This window comes from Cuculus canorus, chromosome 5 (assembly GCF_017976375.1).
Source record: "Cuculus canorus isolate bCucCan1 chromosome 5, bCucCan1.pri, whole genome shotgun sequence".
Taxonomy (NCBI): domain Eukaryota; kingdom Metazoa; phylum Chordata; class Aves; order Cuculiformes; family Cuculidae; genus Cuculus; species Cuculus canorus.
The window spans coordinates 49401169-49417091 of NC_071405.1; the positions used below are offsets into that span (position 1 = coordinate 49401169).

At 43.2% G+C, this 15923-nt stretch overlaps 1 protein-coding gene across 3 annotated transcripts in view; it reads left to right on the top strand.

Moving 5' to 3' along the window:
• The first annotated feature begins 1993 nt into the window (after positions 1-1993).
• TSPAN18 (tetraspanin 18) overlaps positions 1994-15923 on the top strand; it is a 121980-nt gene continuing 108050 nt past the window's right edge. The window contains exons 1-2 of one of the 3 annotated variants that reach the window (XM_054066810.1): positions 2070-2129; positions 6951-7027. The gene's annotated coding sequence lies outside the window, so the exon portion shown is untranslated. Of the gene's footprint in view, positions 2130-6950; positions 7028-15923 lie in introns of all 3 variants that reach the window. The other 2 variants (XM_054066808.1, XM_054066809.1) reach the window with 2 other exon arrangements.

Here is a 15923-nt window from a genome sequence, read left to right on the forward strand (position 1 = left end):
CAAGAAAATATCAGACCTTGAAATGTTTGCTTTTCTTAAGCAATAGACTGTAACAAAACATAGGTTACAAATATGGTTGTTTAATATAGTTTTCCTATTACACAGAAATTATTTTGGGACCATAACTGTTAAATTTTATGTGTATCTCACTATTTTTATATCACATTAGGAAAAAATAGAAAGCCAATGCCAACAAATATCTGTACCTGAGGCGCCTTGTAACTGTTTATTAGCAGATAGATGAGGCACTAGCAGGGGTATTTATAAAGGGATGCTGGTGCATCTTTTCCTTTGCACTGCACTGTTAGATATTCATGTTGTTTCTCTTTCTTCTAATAAGCATTGAGGGTACAGATCCACATTCCCCATCTTGTAGAGCACCATGAAATAAACAGAACTTCTTATCAGCACAAAGAGATATCTGCATAGGACTGCTTGCAAGATCTGGGCCTTGCAGGACTGCAAATTCTTTAATGCTATCTCTTTTGTTACATGTGAGTGCAATGTGCGCTGTAATAATGTCCTTGCACCTGAGCTATTCGTTGTTACTGAATGTAACAGCATTACTTCTGTACACTTTTCCCTCCCTCAGTTTCTTTCCCTCAACCTAACAAGTACTTTTGTAAGCATCAGCAGCAGTAAAGTGTGATTTCCCTAGGGGAGAGTTGAGTTGAACCCCATCCGGCAGATTCCCTGGTGTCTGTTGGATGCTGTTGGACTTGGGATACAGTTGTGCAAAAATTGTAAAGGAGATGAGCTTTTCAACACAGTTATGCATTTTTTCTGAAAATTGTATTTGTCCTACTTAATTGAAATTGTAGAACTGGCTCAGAAGTTATTGGCATGCGCACAGAGCACAACAGCATATTTCCTTAGGAAACCAGGTTAGGAGGGTTGTATTTTCCCGTGTCACAAACACAAGCTCTTCATTTGGCTTGGTATGTGTTTTTGAAAGGCTTTCCGATCCTGCAGTGTCATTCTTTATTTGAAGTTGCTGTGACAGGTTTGGGAATGCATTTAGGCAGCTCTCACTAAGATACTGATAAACAAGTCACCTATGATCTTCCTAAGCCTCTACCTTTTGCATCCCAAGGATCTCCCCTGGCACATCAGAAGCCTATAAGGTGTCGGGGGGTACCCTAGAGACAGGCAGTAGGCAGCTTTCCTCCTTCTGGTACCTCCTGCGAGCTCTGGCGGCTCAGGATTCGCCCTGTGCACCTTGCGAGGGGGAAGGAGGCACAGTCCCCAGGGTCACAGCTCCTGCATCCTCTGGGGTGTGAAGTGCCAGGGGTGAGGCCCCAGGCTGTCTTTGGCAACTTCAGCACCGGGAGAGTGAGCCGGCAATGTGTGCTTGCAGCCCAGAAGGCCAACTGTTTCCTGGGCTGCATCCAAAGGAGCGTGGCCAGCAGGGCAAGGGAGATGATTCTACCCCTCTATTCCTCTCTTCTGAGATCTCACCTGGAGTATTGTGTCCAGTTCTGGAATCCTCAACATAAGAAGGATATGGAACTGTTGGAACAGGTCCAGAGAAGGGCTACAAAGATGATCGGAGGGCTGGAGCACCTCCCATACAAGGACAGGCTGAGAGAGTTGGGGTTGTCCAGTCTGGAGAAGAGAAGGCTCCCAGGAGATCTTATAGCGACCTTCCAGTACCTGAAGGGGCTACAAGAAGGCTGGGGAGGGACATACAAAGGCCTGTAGTGATAGGACTAGGGGGGAATGGCTTTAAATGGGAAGGGGGGGAAATTTAAATTAGACATTAGGAAGGAAATCTTCACGATGAGGGTGGTGAAACACTGGGACAGGTTGCCCGGGAAAGTTGCGGATGCCCCATCCCTGGAGGTGTTCAAGGCCAGGTTGGGCAGCCCGATCTAGTGGGAGGTGTCCCTGCCCATGGCAGGGATCTTGGAACTAGATAATTTTTACCCTCCCTCCTAACCCAAACTGTTGTACGCCCCCTTAGCTCGGCGGCGGGGCAGAGGCGGGGCGGGGGGGCGGAGCAGGGGGCACGGCCGGGGCGGAGCCGGCTGCCCGGCACGGGGCGCGCTCGGCAGTGGGAGCTCAGCGCCGCCGGGAGCCGCCCGGCCGCCCGCCCGCCGCTCGCTCCGTCCCTGGGGACCCGCCGACAGGTAAAGCGCCTGCGTTGGCTTCGCGATGCCTCGCAGCCCTCCCGTCCCCGCGCGGGGGAACCCACGGGAGCGGCTGCCCCGCCGCCTCCCCGCGTTCCCGGGGGTGCGAGTTTGCCGGGGCTGAGCTGCCAGCGCGGCGGCTCCCCGGCAGCCCCTGCCAGCCGCACTCGCCCCGCTGGGAGCGGCGCTCCGGGCTCGGGACCCGGGGAGCTTCGCGGGGGAGCGGCTCGGGAGTCGCAGAGCCTGCCCGCAGTATTTCTGTGTTTTATTGACCTCCCGGCCTCAAATTAGCCCAGCCCGGCTCCCCCTCCCCTCTCGCTGTGAAGGCAAGCGGGGAGCCCCTGTGTGTCTGGAAGTTGGGGCGCTCCACGCTGCGTTCCAATGTATGAATGGATCCTATGTAGCCTTCGGGGTTGTGCCACCACCCCTGAAGTTTGGACGAGGAAGATGGGAGAGTTTCCCATGTTTTTGACTTCACTCCGGCAGGAATCTCCTCTTTCGCATTTTGCTGATGAGCAAACTGCAGTCTTGCCACTCTGGGTCAGTCCCTGCTTTCTGGTAGAGATTTATAGCAGCAACAACAAGTTAGTGAGGTACCACCCCGCAGAGGTGCGTGGAGCTTACAGACTATACAGCTGGCGTTAAAGTTTTATCGTAACTTTTGTATTTAAATGTTGATTTGAGCAAGTAGCGAGCGTTTTCAGATGCGTTGTACTTGGGTGGTTTTCTGTGAAATCCGGTAATGGTAATTTATTTTTTTTTTTCTGTAGTAATTCTACCAGCAATTAGTAAGCTCAGCCTGATTACTGCTTGTATTTCTATAATAAGAGAAAATTCGAACACAATTAATAGACTCTGGGCACAACTTCACCGAATAGCTAGTGGCTACCAAAGCTGCTTGGGCAGAATTAAAGCTGGAGATGGCTGTGTGCCTGGCTTGTGAGCGCAGGCTTGCCCTGGATTTTTAGTAGTGTGTTAAAAGTGTGTGGAGTTATTAAAGAGTTTTCTTAATGCAACAGGATGTATCCAAGTGCTTGCTGGATTCTACCAGTAAAATGATTATTTTGGCATTCAGTGGTTTTGTGAGGAGTGGCAGTTGTTCTATCTCAAAAATACACAGACTGAGATCAAATGATAGGGATGTCAGTGGAAGAAATAGGTGCGTTCTTCATCTTTTTGATACTTTGGGGGGAAGCTTTCAAATTTTATTATGTATTTTCATGTACAGATGCACTTCATCATGTGCTTTCACTGAGGTATTTGTATAGTATGTTAAAATGATTCAAATGTTTGATCCTCCCTGGAAGGCAGTTAATGTTTCTGTATTATTTGTGGACGAGGCATTGCTTTTGTTGGCATAAGACAGAATACCATGCAATGCAGTTGCCATGAATTCAAGCGTAGCAGGGTGAGGAGGAGAGCTTGAACTTTTCTGAGATACTGTAGACTTCCAGCAAAATCAAGAGAGAATTGTCCCACTCTCTCTGCAAAGCAGACCTTTCCAGCAGATTGCTTAGCTGCCCAAGTTGCTGTGCGTTTAAACTGGTGAGAGTTATTCCTTGGGGAAGGGACAGCGCGGGATCGCGGGGATGCGGTGCCCTGTTCCGAGGGAGGAGGGCTCGGGTGGGTGATGCTGCCAGCTTCCACGAGAGGGCTTTCTTGCTGTGCGGTGTCAGCCTGGCTCTTCAGCAGAGCCTTTGTAGCACCGGCTGCCTCTCCGCTTGCCTCGTAGGTACGGAGGACCGAAATAAATTTCGGGGTGGCATTCCTTCGCAGGGTAAATGTTTCAGATTTCCTTTGTAAATGATTGGGAAATCCCGTGCGGTGTAAGGATAAGACATCCTGGGAAGAGCACCAGTCTTCCGTTTCCAGGCTCGTTTAAAACTTAGAATGGATCCCAGCAACTTAGTTCCCCGAAGAAAACCATGAAGAGGCCGAGTGTGGTTTTTCACAAAAGAGGAGTAGGGTCTGAGTGTTTGCATGCTCGCCTCAGCTGATAGCAATGAATGACTCTGTCCTGGCGTGATCTCATTTTTTTTTGGCTGCTTTAATGTGTATTAGACTTCTCAGGGTGGAGCTGGGCGACAGGGAAACGAGAATTATTGTGTGCATATGAAAATGCTGAGCTCTCCTTAAGTCATTTGCCAAGTCGCCTGTATATTGTTTAATCCAAATAATTTCATACACGCAACATTGCAGGTCTGTTTTAAGAGGCAGAAACTGTATCTGCAACCAGGAATAATATTGCAGTTCATAAAACATGAATAACATCTGTTACAGTGACTTCAATTTGTTTCTCTCTTGGAATAATCAACTTGACAGCTCAGACAGTCAGATTTAATGTCCTGTGCTAAACCTTTGGTCCGGTGTCCCGTGGCTAATTGTGACTCACAGAATCGATAAACCCAGCTCCTGCTCCGCTGCAGCAGCTCGACAGGGGAGTGGGAAGGGCTTCGAACCACCTCACTGCGTGGAGCTAGTTCCTGATAGCAGAGAACAGTGAACAAATCTGAGTTTCTGTAAAATTGGGTCTATAATGTTCACTTGCTGCTTTCAGGGCACCAGGGCTACCTGAGATCTTGGCGTTCCCTCAGCATTAGGGCTAATCAAGGTAGAGAGCGTGTCTGTAGTGCTGTAGGAGTAATATATTTTCTCTCCTAGCACCTTTTATTTTGTCTTAATCTATCCCAGGTTGAATATTATAGGCAGTTGAAGCAGAGCCATCGCATCTTTGATGTGTGTTTATTGGCTCTAGAGTCTTATTCTCTTGCTTTTTTTTTTTTTTCAAGTTAGCTCACACTCTTCCCAGCCCATCTTCCCAAATAAAAAACTACAACAGAGGAGACAAAAAGTGAATTAAGTGAATTCATAGTTTTGTGAATGGCTTTTCTTGCTTTGCCCCTGCCTTCCTTGCTGCTTTCTGTGGGATCCATTCATAATTAAAATATTATAACAATTCTTATGGTAGCCCTTCAGTTGGGCAAGGATCCTAATTTGACATCAATGCGAAAATACTAGTTTCTGGCATAAGGGCAGATGACATTTCATCAGCTAGTGCATGCCCAGTTTTTTTTAAACCACAGTGCTAAGACCATATGGACAGATAATGAGTTTAAGATGATAAACAGCTTACAGATTTGCCCAAATAAAGGACTTTCTTCCTAGAAGACACGTTTTCCTTTAAAATAAATAATGCGGTTCCTGTGTTTTTATTTAATTATCTCGAGTCCTGCCTGCTCTCACCAGGCTGCAGAAAAACATACACTACTGCTCTGGAACAGAAGCTACTGGATTTATGGGGCTTTGGGTCTTAGCTAAGGAAGGACTTGAAATGAGAAGTTCATATGCTACAAAATTGAGGTTTAAGGTATCTAAATAAGCAGATGGTGGCCCAAGTTTTATTTGGAGAGTTTTGTGAGATTTTGATAGCTCTTGATATCTTGAAGATGAGTCATTGCCTGAGGTGGTAGTAGATCCAAGGTCTGTTTGGGAGCTATAATTAACACAGATGAATATCTGTACTCCTTGTTAATCCTGTGGGGCTGCTGAAGCAGTCCTTGTTTGGGGTTATTGTTGCAAGATAATCTCTACTTTTGCATTTTCAGGGGTTTCTGACTAAGATTAGTATCTTTTTGTTTGTTTTGTTTCACTTCAACTGACATCAATAAAATGTGAGGGAAAGATTTTGGATTTATTTTTCTTGTTTTTTTTTTTGAAAAACACAAGTAGTACAGTGAGAGTTGAATAGTAACTCACTCTGGGAAGTGGTGGTCTTTGGGTTTCACTTTAAAATAGTGGCTCAAAATAAAGTGATGTGTTTGCATGAGAGGGCAAAGCCCACGTGTATTTCTCCCTCAAGATGCATAGGAGTGAGCTGCTTGTGATCTGAAATTGCTCATTCCCTTTTAAGCTGTTTCTTAGGAGTTCTGTGTTTTTTCTTTCTTGGAAGAGATTGCTGATCTTAATTAGAAGTAGCAAATGAAGGAAGAAAAACGTTGTACAGAAAAATCAGTCCAGACAACTCCATTGTTTCTCAGGATACGTATTCCTTCTAAAAGTTCCTTAAATATTTTGTAGTCCATTCCCTCCCTTCCCACCACTTCTCAGCACTGGGAAGACTTCTGAACTTTACTTATATTTCATATGAGGATATGTTTCAGATGTCTAGACCTTTGCTTTTTAGGTCACTAGAATGGTCACCATTATCTTACTTGTAATGGATGTGACAGCCAAGTTGCATTTGGTACTACCAGCGCTTGTGACTGCACACTTCAATATTCCTCTTGTGTCTGTTCCTTCCTCTACACCAACATTTCTTATTCCCTTTTCACTGCTCTTGCAGTGTTAAGTTTCCAAAATGGTGAATGAGTTATTCCGTCCCTGAGTTCCAGAGGTGAATTCAGTGGCCACCAAGTAGTTGATGGGACTTTGTTCACCCATCCTCCGCGCTCCCCCCTCCCACCCTCTCCCCCTTGCCTTCAAGCATTTAGCAGCTGCTTTGCTGTTTATCTTTCTGGAATGGTAAAGATCTTTCATGGGCTAATTTAGTGTAAATTGTTTGAGACTGAAATAAGTGGCTATAGGAAGGTGATGCATTGATCTTTTTTTGTTAACCACATCAGCTGCTAAACCAGTTTATCAGCATGTTTTTATTTATTTTTGCACAGATAAGATTTAAGGAAACAAACGATAAAGGTGTTTTACAAATTGATCCCAAATGGGATTTACTTCTGCACCTCTGCCACCTTCTGTTCTCTAGCAGTTGGCTTGACGGATTTCCGGTTTCCCAAAATTTATAATAAGCAGCATATATTCTTCTAGGGCAATGGAGCTGCATTGGAGGTGCTGACCATCACTGGACTTCCTCAGAGCTAGAGACAGGGAGGCTTAGTGTCCTGGTGAGTTATATATGGCTGAATCTTTTGGCTCAAAATCGCCTCTGCAGGTGTCTTGATAAGACAGTAAGCTTTGGATGACTACATTCCTAATGTGAAAGCTTCGTATTTGGTGGATTAATGTGCAGTGGATATTACATGATAATTGCAAACGTTCCTGTGGTGCCAATTTACCCTCACCAAATTCAGTGAAAAGAAAACCAAACCCAGTATCTTGCCATGATAAAATGATGAAAGTGGGTTTTTGACTACTACAGGTTTTTAGTACTGGTCTTGTTTCTGCACAGGATTTCTGTCCTGTCTATGTAGTTCCTCCCACAAGGATTCCAATGATTGGTAGGTCTCTGGGACTCTTGTTCTTTGGGGTTTTTATTGGCTGTCAGGATGTCCCCTTTGCTGTATATTTACTAAATAAAGCTCATCTAAAATGGACATTTCCAGCTATTTGAGAAATAAATTGAAAGGTCACTGTAGAAGAGTCAATTCTTAAGTCTGGATGTAGTTCTGATTTTTTTTAGATCAGTGCATCGCTTCAAGAAGATACAGAGGATGCTTTTGATGAAGTAAACAGTGAGTCTTGTCCAAGTACTTGATACTATTTGGTTCTGTAATTACTAAAGGGCCTGCATGATTTTGTAAATCCAGGCTTAGGTCTGAGTGTGCCCAGCTGTTGATTGACTGTGTTTAGTTCATCCCTATTCCCACCCTTCTGTCTCACTCTTAGTTGGCACATAGCTGTACTAGAGAGGGTCTTTCTTGGGATGTCTGTGTGATCTTGAGTCCACCCTAGTCTTCTGGAAGCAGTATAGCCAGTATCCTCTTCACTCCTGTGTCTGTGATGTTAGTGTCAGGACAAAATCTTACAGTGGTTGTTGATCCCGAGGAAGTGGAAATGAACCAAGCTGCTCATGTGAACAGTCATGTAGTAGAGCAGGGATAATAATAGCTCTTATATTCTTTCAGACTTCTCTCTTGAGTCATAAACAGCTTTAAATACATTTTGTGCCATCCCAGATGTCTGGAAAGCCAGCAAGACAGATGAGTGGAATGGGGTTGGGACCATATGGTGACTTGTTGACTGTGGGTCAGTGGCACAGCTTGGTAGGGGCTCAGGAGCTTAGAGGCCCCAACTGCAGCTTGGGTTGTGTATATCGTGCATGATTATAGTACTGACTGTTTCTGCAGCTCTGTGCTGCTCGTGAGGCTCAGCACTGAAATTATAATGCTAGCAGCTTTTTCTTTGTGGCCCAGTGCCCAGTTTGAAGAAGGGCGATTTTGGTCATGTTGCTAGACGCACATATTTATGGCCCTGTTTCGTCTGTTGAATTTAATCTGTTGGGATATTTTTAACATTATTAAGGAAACAGTTACTATATTTAGTCCTTATGAAAAGCTCAGTGCATGACAAGCTATGAGGAGGGAGTTCTAGAGCCCTAAATGATGGTACTTACACTTCTTAAGAAAAAATGGCCTAAATGAACTGACTGGCAGTTTGCCTGTTCTTGAGATATGGACCTTGCAGGGCAGTGAACTGGAACACACTATGATGGGAAGGCAAGAACAGGGTTTGTTCTTGGCTTACTTGGTGGCACCTCTCATTTTCTTGGGGAGTGAAGAGAACCAGATCTTCTTGTACAGAGAGACTTTATCCCTGTACTGAGCTGGTTTCTCAGACCTGCTGATAGCCTGTTTCTCAAGGAATCCTCTGGGACCTGTGGGTACCTTTCAGATGAACTTCTCAAAACCTGCTGCGAGGATGAATGAGATAGTGGTATGGAAATTCAGTGGATTTTGGAATGGTAGTCACTGTCACTGTTGTCATTGTATTTATTTCTGTAATCATTTGAAAACAGCACGCTTTCTGATGTCAGTCTTGACTGATAATAATTGGTGGGACAATAATAGTGTGGCGGATCCACAATAGACATGTATGAAAAATAATTGAGAATAAAGGACAGAATTCTCAAAATGTTCTTAAGAGCAGTGAACTTTTGAACTGCTGACTACCCTTTGTTCCTGTTAAAGTTGGAGAGGGTTCTTGAAGCTGTTTACAATGAGGAGCTAATTTTGTGTTGATCAACAAATCTTTTACTTCTGATGGGAGTATGGCTGAAGCACAGGCGTAAGGGGAATCTTCTACAGTTGCACCAAGCTATTTTTCGGAAGAAGATACAGGAAAAGCTGTGAGCTAGTTCTGGAAATGCTTGAGGCACGAGACTGGAAATACCCATAGATCTCTGACTTATGTTTTGCTTTGGCCCAAGAATTGACAATATAATACCTTGCTGATGTGATGAGTGACTCTGAGTTCTCAGTCTTGTAAAAAAAGAACTTCAAAACTGATAAGAGTTTCAGTGATGCTTTGCCAGTTAAAAACTGATTCTTTTAAATGTTAAGGAACGCATCAGTCAGGAACAACTGTCTCATGAGATTAAGCAAGGATAGAGCTTCCCAGAGACTGGTGGATTAAGGTGGGTGGTTTCTTGTTTTTTGTTGGTTTTTTTTTTTTTTTCTTTTCCTTCTCCTCCTCACTGTGCTGAAAGGAGCAGTTTTCATGCTTTGCATTTTGTGTGCTCATATTTTGATACTGCAGTGGGGAGGGCTTGGCAGGAGAAGAATCAGTTTAGTTAAAAACACTAATTTTCTTTGTTAATGCCACTGCAGATAGTTTCAAGTTTCAGTTTGTAGTGTATTTCTTGTAGTATTTCTGTTATGTGATGCTCTTTAAGAACAGCTTTGAAGCTCTGCACTAGCCTTGGGCAACAAAGGGCACTGGGAGGAGGGTTGGACTTTCACTCCCAAGTCTATCACTGATTTTACAGCTCTGAACTGAGAGGTGCAAATGCCAGCATCACTAACATCATCTTGCTTTAGAGCCTCTTTGGCTTTCGGCAAGCTGCGTTGCTTTTCTGAGCATCTGTTTCGCCAGCTGTGAAAATGAAGACAGTACCCTCCAGCAGGTCAGAATGATGAACATTCTTGTTAACTAATCTCTGTAAAGTGCATTGGAACTGTGAAGTGTCGTGGGTTGTTGTTTGAAAGTGTGAAGGTTTAAAATAGTGTAAGCACAAGCTTGCATCTTTGTTAGGGAGAAATCCTAGTTTGTTAGGGTCCTTCTGGGGCAACAGGGGCAAAGGGTTTGTGGGACAGAAGAGGAATTTGCCTACAATAGGGAACCTGAGTGAGAAGAATGCTTCATTCTAATCTTTTACACAAGGCCTAGATGGATTTACTTGGAGCTTTGTCAAGCGTCTGCCAAGGGCTGGATTTTGCCCTCATACCACAGGGTGATGCAGTTGCATTTCCTTTTGTTGTTTTTTCCAGTTCCCCGCTCCGTGGACATGCTTTTCATGATCAAAGCTCCATTCTTTAAAGATATGCCAGTGCCTTGTAATAATGCTCAGAAGATCCCCTGTAGGGAACAGTTGTGACTAGACACTGGGGAATTCTTTAATTCTCTTCGTAGTTCTTACTATTAGGAACATCTTGTTGATAAAGGGTGGGGCTTTTCCCCCTTACTGTTACTACCTCTTCTTTGGCTCCCTTCTTCCCAAGACACTATGCTCATTCTTTATGCTCTCCATTTGTCTTGTCTTATATAAACTCAGTTCCTTGATTCTTGAATTGAGTTCATTCTTTTATCTTCTGCATCACTTAATGAATGTTAAGAAATGATAAATATTAGTAATAGGGCTTTTTGAACCAGCAGATTCTTTGCTGCTTGAATTCACCTTTTCCTGCTGCTTATCCCCTATTAAAAGTTGCTGTAATCTGCAGATTGTAGCTGTACTAACTTGAACAGTAGCGGTTGGGTTTGTGACAAGTGTAGGATTATAGCTCCAGGTGGGGAAGTGACAGCAGGAGAAAAGATCCTCAAAGGCACAAAGATGTTTTTCAATTTAAATATTCTTAGCAATAAAGGAAGACAGGCCAAAAAAATGAGTATGGGAATAGAGCTATTTATCTAAATAGCTCTTCTTACACAGGTTTCCACAGAGTGTTAGTGACCTATATAGGATAATCCTGTTTTCCACATAAAATCCTGTGTTTAGAACAGGAAAAGCATTCTTTATGGAGAACAAAGATTAAGAAGGACATACTTTTGGAGATGCTTTCAAACCAGTTCATAGGAAGTGTCTTAAATCAGCAAGACTAACTGTGAGATATAATCTGTGATATTACTGTATGTTTTCTTTTAATTCCTTCTGCTGACAGGTTTACTTCTCCTTAGAGTTACAGAAGAAAAAGATGCTGTCTGCCCCAGTGCATAAAGCTGTCCACATAATGTACAGACCAGGCTCCAAAGCTTTTACCACACACGTACATACGTGCGCACACACTCTTTTGGACATAAGCAGTGTTCTTACTGTCTCAAATGACAGACTGAAGAATGAATAAAGTAAACAGGAATGGAGTGTGGCGTTTCCCCACTACACCTCCTTTCTTCTGTTTAACAGTACAAGCTGTTGGTTTAGGAGAAGAAGGGGGAATCCTAGGGTGTCAGCGCAAACTTTGGGAAACCTGTTTGTTTCATCTACATAGTGTTAGCTTGGCCCTACTTAGTGGTGGTAGGGTGTTCCTAAGCAGAACTTCTGTTGCATGGGTTACTTCCAGGCTTATGTCTTCAGCAGAAACCACACTAGTCACTACTTGAGGTTAGGACTGGCTGGGAGTTTTTCAAGGAAACAATTTGCCTGCAGAAAATGCTGATTTATTTAAACCAGTACTACTTTGTGGGAAAGGGTTGGTCTCTACTCAGTTCTCCTTGGGTGAATTTCTTGCATTTGGGATAGAATTTCTTAGTCAAAACAGAGATGCTGATTAGGAGCCAAGTGGTTTGGGTTTTTCAACTATGCTGTCACAAATCCAAACCAGGTTCCTGAAAACAGCTTTCCTACATGCCAGAAATGTATGTCCTAACCACAGGTCTGCTGTTCTGGAGCACATGGGTTTATGCATTAAGCATTCCAAATCTTCATCCCTATGTGAAATGAAAAAAAATTTTGAGTCTCAAAGAATGTGGTGGGATGAGAAAAGAAGTTCTCATCCAGGTGTCCCTGTGTCTCCCTCAGTGGCCTTGCTATCTTTCCTCGCTGTCTCTGCAGGTTTGTGTCTCCCCTGGATGTGCTCTTCATGGAGTAAAGCGAAGAATCTGAGAGTTTCACAAAATAACCAGCATGTCAGTCACGGGAGGAGAGCAACTGGCCCTGAAGCCCTGCTAGTGTGTTTTGCCAAGGTCAAGGCTATTTTATTATTAGAAATGCACCTTAAGCAGCCAAGGAAAATATAGCTTAACACTGCTGATATGTTTGTGCCTGGGCCATTATTGTTGGGCAGAGTAGGGAAAATAACACTTAGGGCAAGAGAGGATCTTCTTGGAACAGGATGAAACACTCTTTTGCTGGTTGGATTGCAGTGAACTCTGCAAAGGCAGGGCCAACACATGGTTTCAGTAATAGGCCTCTTTCTTCCAGCTTCTTGTCTCCCTTATTTTATGGTGAAGAGAGAAAAGTGGTCCTCTCGTTTTCATTTCTTAATTCTACTTGGAGAGTGAGGAGATAACAAGAAGGAAAGCTGGGGGTTGATCTCGGGTAAGCTAGGTGTGTGCCTAGCCAGGGCATTTGTTCTTTGAGGTTGCACTCTGCATCCTTGAAGGCCGTGGATCTGTTTATTCCAGGGCAGCTCAGCCACCTGAGGGGAGCTTTCAGGGGCTTCCTCTGTTGAAAAAGTGGGATTGCAAAACTGAGGTGCTTACTCCAGTTCTGATTATATGAGAATGCCACTCTTGAAATTCCCTTGTATTTTGATCCTCCTCCTCCTTTTAAAAAAGGAAGAAAAAAGGGAGGTTGAAGGAGGTTGAAGTTTCATCATTGCACAAAGACAAAGCACTCCTTTTAAAGGGAAAATATGCCCACCCTTGCTGGGTATTTGAGTTTTAAATAACAGGAGATTCCTGTTTCCCAGAGGCCAAGTGGATCCTCATCCTCTGCTAACCAGTTTTAAGATGACTTATGTTCATTTTGTGGTAGGTGAGGAGTCTGAGCAAGCCTTTTTGGTTTCATCTCTTCTTCAAGTTAAAGTAGGAGGCATGAGGTCTGTTTATAGCACATAGAAACATGGGGCCTGAGCTAGTGGAAACCAGAACCCAGATCTCCATACAGCTCCTCTGGGTGCAGCACAGAAGAATCCACAACACACAGTCAGCTCTGGAAAGCCTATAATGCCCTCTTGGATATGAGATGAGCTCCAATGTGTGCGCCCCCAGGCAGAGATGCAGACCCCAGATACAGAGTGTTTGAAAGAAGAAATGAAAACATCCTAAGCCTTACTTTTATGTTTTCCTGGTGATAAAAAGACAGTACTTATTTTCAAACATTAGATGACAGTAGTCTCTTAATATGTTTTCACAAAAAGGAAAATAGAAAAGAAAATATTTTTTTCAATCAAGTCTAAGTCATTTATCGTTGACTGAAATATCAGCAGATTTCTGATTCTTCTGGTAATGGTCATTAAAGGAACCTCTAAAGGAACCTGTACGAGGCTGATTGCTGAAGTTCCTTGTTCCTTAGATCCCCAGGAGAATGAAGGTAAGCTGCTGCTTTTCTTCAGAGGCTTAGACTGTGCTGTTAATAATAGCTGGCATTTGGCAGTTCTCTGATACCTTTTTAAGGACTAGACTGTTTGCCCACAAAAATTGGTTTGCATCTTCTAATCAGTGGATGACCAGACTTCTTTGCCTCCATTTCATGTACATATTCTGCACATTTATTGAGTATGTTTAAATTATTGAGGAAATCAAGCTATTGATCTAAGACCTCCCTTCTCCTCCCTTCTCCTCCCTTCTCCTCCCTTCTCCTCCCTTCTCCTCCCTTCTCCTCCCTTCTCCTCCCTTCTCCTCCCTTCTCCTCCCTTCTCCGAGATGGAGAACTGAAAAAAAAAAAAAGGTTAGTGTGAAAACAATTCCAGGAAGTTGAGAACTTGGATGTATGGTTAAGCTGCACTGCAAATTCATCCTGTTCAAATAAGGACAGACTGCATTAGGTTAGTGTTGTGAAGGGTTTACTGTAATTCAGATCAGGAATGTATGTCCCAGCTGTTCCCTGAGACTGAGGTGCAAATACTTTGTGGCTGTATTCCTGTGGGCTTCAATATTGCAGTCTGGAACTGGTCATTTAAAGCTGAAGGAGACGTAGTGAATCTGCTTCCTCTGGCATCCTACAAAACACCTGTAGACTGTCCTTTAACATGAAACTGCAGTCTTTGCCTGTCATGTTTGATCCTTTATGAAGTGCCAACAATATGTAGTGGGACCAAACATTGATTTTTAAGTGGAATATTATTAAGTGTAAGAGCACTTGAGTGTGTCTGTCTTGTAGCTTTGTAGGTAACGCTGCAGAGACAAGATTTGTCACTTCTTTCCTCTTTTCTTCTCTACTGTCTCTGAGCATTTTTTCCTTATGATGAATTCTGCTTAGTAAAGCAAGGATTTTTCCAGATAACTGTTGTCTAGCAAGGAGGTGTTGAAACAGATGCAGTTGTTGAAACTGCTAAGGTAATTTTCTCACCCTTCCAATAACTGTAAATGCATTCGAAAGAGAAATCGCATTGCTAGTAGCATTTATTATTGTGCTTATATTCCTAGACATAAATGAGAGATTGACTAGTGGATAATGAAACAGTGCTGTGTGCCTGAGTGAACAGATTGGACAGGCATCTGAACTATCCATGTACTTGCCCACCAGAATAAGTCTGTTGCTCAGGATTTTTTGGCAGATGTAGCCTCTCCACTTTGTGTCACAGTGATTATCTACCGCTTGTGTTGAGTTTCTGTGTGGTCCACGTTATCTGAACATCTCACACTTGCAAATGGTTTGTATCTTTGTAGCACCTTGTTTAAGACAGAGAATGCTGTTTACCATTCCTGTTTTACTATGTAAATGGAATCTAAATGACTTGCTGAGGGTGTCACAGGAAACTTGTAACAAACTGGAAAATAAGAAATTTTGCTTTTAAGAAAGCCAGAGTCACTGTTTATGCCTTCATAGCACCTATCCAAATTTTGCTCCTAGAAGAGGTATCTTGGATTTAAAAAATGAGGAGGGAATATTTCCTGTATTATAGAAAGATTTTTCCCAAATACGTAAATGGCTTGCTTTGCTGTCCTCTTGAAGCCAAATGTCCCATGTAGCTGAATGAATGTGTTGTTAAGGCCTTCTCCTCTTTTGACTGTGTTAATTATGCATTTATTTAATTTGGCTAGAACACCTTTTTTACTGTAAATGAAGCTCTGTTTGTGGTTTGGGTTTTTTGAGGGGCTTCAGAAGGGTTGTTTCTTTGCTTGTTTCTCATAGAGAAACAAAGATCTTCTGAAGTTTTGGGAGGATTTAGGGGCAGGGGAGAAATCTTCTCTCAGCCACAATAATCAGAATTTTGTGGTCTGGGATATGCAGTAGCGAGAAGGAGACTATAGGTCATGGCCCTGGATCTGAACCTCTTTTTACCACACTGTACTGCTGCTCTTACCTTCTTTTGAATGCCAAATTCGATCTGTAAGACTTGTACAAGTGTGTACAGGTTTATAACAAGCATTTTCCTTGGAACAGACTGGCTTTTTCAGACTGTTTACCCCCCAGAAAGTGCTTGTGGGAGAGAATCTAATCAAGCCTAATATTCCATAACAAGTTAGTGGCTCCTTGAGTCCTACCATAGTGGTATCTGAGGAGGGACGTGGTCCTGAAGCATTTGACCATTTTCACTGCAGAAATCCTAATCAAAGCCACAGAGTGAGATAGCTGCTTTCTCTGTCCTGAGGCATTCTCGGGTGCTTCCTTGAGAAAGTGATTTGCTTTTTGGAGTCCTTAAAAAGGCACAAGCTGTAAAAAAAAAAAAAAAAAAAAAA